The sequence below is a fragment of the Triticum dicoccoides genome, chromosome 2B (genome assembly GCF_002162155.2).
Source record: "Triticum dicoccoides isolate Atlit2015 ecotype Zavitan chromosome 2B, WEW_v2.0, whole genome shotgun sequence".
NCBI lineage: Eukaryota > Viridiplantae > Streptophyta > Magnoliopsida > Poales > Poaceae > Triticum > Triticum dicoccoides.
This window is the reverse complement of record NC_041383.1, coordinates 48,816,197-48,820,740: the sequence shown is the minus strand read 5'-3', so window position 1 is coordinate 48,820,740 and position 4,544 is coordinate 48,816,197.

Below are 4,544 nucleotides of genomic sequence, written 5' to 3'. Positions count from 1 at the left end.
CAAAAAATCATGATGCCGAAGGTTTCATTCCGTTTGGACTCCGTTTGATATTCCTTTTCTTCGAAATACTGAAACAGGCAATAAAACAACAATATGGGTTGGGCCTCCGGTTAATAGGTTAGTCCCAAAAGTAATATAAAAGTGTATAATAAAGCCCATAATCATCCAAAACAGATAATATAATAGCATGAATGCTTCATAAATTATAGATATGTTGGAGACGTATCAATAGACAAGGCAAACATTGGGGCAGCTCCTTGGAGGTGGAGGACGGGGCAGCTGATCCGGCGGGACGACGAGATCGACAATGGATCCTCATCCGGTGCGGTGGATGAGGGACGACGAGCTGTTGCGGTGGACGACGTAGTCAGGGAAGAGTCTCTGGCTGGGCGGCGGTCGGGAGGCCGACGGAGGAGCGTGGGGTTTCGCGGGTTTTGGCGGCCTTGGTGTACGAATGAGGGGGATGAAGGGGAACGGAGGGGGGAGCCAAGCTTAGGGACGCGCTTGTCCAAAATGTAGGGTAAGTTACCAGCGTACCCCCACCGGGTTTGACACCGCGATGTGGAGCTTCATTTCTGGCTGAGGGGTAGAAGAGGGATTTCGCATGTCTGGGCTGCGGGGCCGATTTCGGATGTGTAGGGAGTTTTCGAGCGCGTCGGAATTTCGAGATAACAAGGCGCGACGTGGGTTAAAGAGGCGGGAGTTTCAAAGCAGGTGAGACAAAAGATACTCGAGCTTGAAAATTTCGGGATAACAAGGTGCGGATTCCTTGTTCGGCAGAACAAACTTAACGTGTAAAAAAATCATACAAGACACAAGAGAGTCATGTCCCCCTTTACTATATTTCTATAGATGCCATTGAAAAAACTACAAGAAAAATGTAAAAAAATGGGAGAACAAGATTACCCTGTACAGTACCAAATCGATTCGCACTTCCCTCAACAACAACAAAAAACAAATCAATTCCCACCAAAATAAAGAGTAATGTCACTTTTTATATGATTACACATGCTAGGATCTCAAATTTTAATTTTTGAATCCACGTTATGTTGAATTCGAATATATCGTTAGGTGACCTTGTGGTTTATAATTGATGTAGTAGTACATTTGGTCTTCCATCATATATGAACGTTTTACTCCACCATGTGAACATATATATTGTCCTCTACCATATGGACTAAATTTGAATCAATTTTCCTTATTTGAATAGGATTGTTGTCAAGTTATACAATAATTTAAATATTATCTTGATAACAAAAAACATGCATATAACAGTAATCATATTTCACTACGCACTACATGTACCATACGATCTCCAATTCAAATATTTGTATCCATTTTATGTTGAATTCAAATCATAGTACATTGGTCTAGGTATCGAGATGTTCGGGATAATCTAAACCTTGTTTTCATATGTATAATTTTTGGTTGAATTGGAACAAGTTTTGGTATAAGCTTCTTGCAAAACCGGAGATTCTCTCAACAAGCCTCGTGGTTCCGAGAGGGAACGTGTCATCTTTGTGTGCGAAACGATATACGCTGCCTCCCCTCTGATTTTCTTTACAGAGGCAACATAGAACTATATGAGTGCCCTGTTAAATTTTGGAATTATTTCGGGTTCGTTCGGCCTTTTTATACATTAATTGAGTTTCTAGACTTTTAATGTGCATAATCCAAATTTGAACTGTAGGCACATGCTCCGGTGCACCAAAGTTGGTTGAAAAATCACATGTGTGTCCTTGGTTGACTTCTAGGTCCCATGGAAAAAATGAGAATGAAATTCAAACATCTAGGCGTCGTGACTCGACCGAGAACATCGAGAAACTTAGATTTTAAATTCATGTAAATCCAAAACTTGCCTGGAAATAATGAAACTTGGCATGGTGTCATGTCATGGCGCTAACATGTTGTGCTAAAAAATTGGGCCGATTTGGAACAAGTTTTGGTATAGGGGCCGTTTCTACGTCTTGAGCTTGCGTTGGTTTTCCTTGAAGAGGAAAGGGTGATGCAACATAGTAGCGTAAGTATTTCCCTCAGTTTTTGAGAACCAAGGTATCAATCCAGTAGGAGGCTTCTCAACAAGTCCCACGAACCTACACAAACAAACAAAGAACTCGCAACCAACGCGACAAAGGGGTTGTCAATCCCTTCACGGCCACTTGCGGAAGTGAGATCTGATAGATTGGAAGGAATATGATAAGAGATAGACCCGGGGGCCATACGTTTCACTAGTGGATTCTCTCAAGAGCATAAGTATTACGATGGGTGAACAAATTACTGTCAAGCAATTGATAGAAAAGCGAAGAATTATGATGTTATCTAGGCATGATCATGTATATAGGCATCACGTCCGCAACAAGTAGACCGACTCCTGCCTGCATCTACTACTATTACTCCACACGTCGACTGCTATCCAGCATGCATCTAGAGTATTAAGTTCATAAGAACAGAGTAACGCATTAAGCAAGATGACATGATGTAGAGGGATAAACTCAAGCAATATGATATTAATCCCATCTTTTTATCCTTGATGGCAACAATACAATACGTGTCTTGCAACCCTTTCTATCACTGGGTAAGAACACCGCAAGATTGAACCCAAAGCAAAGCACTTCTCTCATGGCAAGAAAGATCAATCTAGTAGGCCAAACCAAACCGATAATTCGAAGAGACTTGCAAAGATAACTCAATCATATAAAAAGAATTCATAGAAGATTCAATTATTATCCGTAGATAAATCTGATCATAAACCCACAATTCATCGGATCTCGACAAACACACCGCAAAAAGAGATTACATCGAATAGATCTCCACAAGAGAGGGGGAGAACATTGTATTGAGATCCAAAAAGAGAGAAGAAGCCAACTAGCTAATAACTATGGACCCGAAGGTCTGTGGTAAATTACTCAGAACTCATCAGAAGGGCTATGGTGTTGATGTAGAAGCCCTCCATGGTGGATTCCCCCTCCGGCAGAACGCCGGCGACGGCTCCAAGATGGGATCTCGCGGATATAGAAGGTTACGGTGCTGGAAATTGTGTTTCGGTTTCTCCCTGGATGTTTTTGGCGTACGTAGGCTTATATAGGAGGAAGAAGTACGTCGGTGGACGCCCGAGGGGCCCATGAGACAGGGGGCGCGCCCTATAGGGGGGCACCCTACCCTCTCGTGGAAGCTTTGGCTGCTTGTTGACTTGCACTCCAAGTCCTCTGGATCATGTTCGTTCCAAAAATCACACTCCCGAAGGTTTCATTCCATTTGGACTCCATTTGATATTCCTTTTCTTCGAAATACTAAAATAGGCAAAAAAACAACAATATGGGCTGGGCCTCCGATTAGTAGGTTAGTCCCAAAAGTGATATAAATGTGTAAAATAAAGCCCATAAACATCCAAAATAGGTAATATAATAGCATGGAACAATAAAAAATTATAGATACGTTAGAGACGTATCAAGCATCCCCAAGCTTAATTCCTGCTCGTCCTCGAGTAGGTAAATGATAAAAAAGAAATTTTTGATGTGGAATGCTACCTAGAATAATTCTCAATGTAATTTTCTTTATCGTGGCATGAATGTTCAGATCCAAATGATTCAAGATAAAAGCTTATAAAACATAAAAATAATAATGCTTCAAAGCATACTAACAAAGAATCACGCCCTATCAAAATAGCATAGCCAAAGAAAGCTTATCCCTACAAAATCATATAGTTAAGCCATGCTTCATTTCTATTACACAAAATACTCCCATCATGTACAACCCCGATGACGAGCCGAGCAATTGGTTCATACTTTTTAACGCGCTTCAGCTTTTTTCAACTCTTACGCAATACATGAGCGCAAGCCATGGACATAGCACTATGGTGGTCTATTGTGGTGGTTGTAAGGAGAAAAAGAGGGAGAAGATAGTCTCACATCAACTAGGCGTATCAACGGGCTATGGAGATGCCCATAAATAGATATCAATGTGAGTGAGTAGGGATTGCCATGCAACGGATGCACTAGAGCTATAAATGTATGAAAGCTCAACAAAAGAAACTAAGTGGGTGTGCATCCAACTTGCTTGCTCACGAAGACCTAGGGCATTTTGAGGAAGCCCATCATTGGAATATACAAGCCAAGTTCTATAGTGAAAAATTCGACAACATAGGAGACTCTCTATCATGAAGATCATGGTGCTATTTTTTTGAAGCACAAGTGTGGAAAAAGAGATAGTAGCAATTGTCCCTTCTCTCTTTTTCTCTCATTTTTTTTCTTTTTTTTGGGTGGGCTTCTTTGGCCTCTTTTATTTTTATAAAGTCCGAAGTCGCATCCCGACTTGTGGGGGAATCATAGTCTTCATCATCCTTTCCTCACTGGGACAATGCTCTAATAATGAAGATCATCACACTTTTATTGATTTACAACTCAAAATTTACAACTCAAAGCTAGAACAAGATATGACTCTATATGAATGCCTCCGGCAGTGTACCGGGATATGCAATGAATCAAGAGCGACATGTATGAAAATTATGAAGGTGGCTTTGCCTCAAATACGATGTCAACTGCATG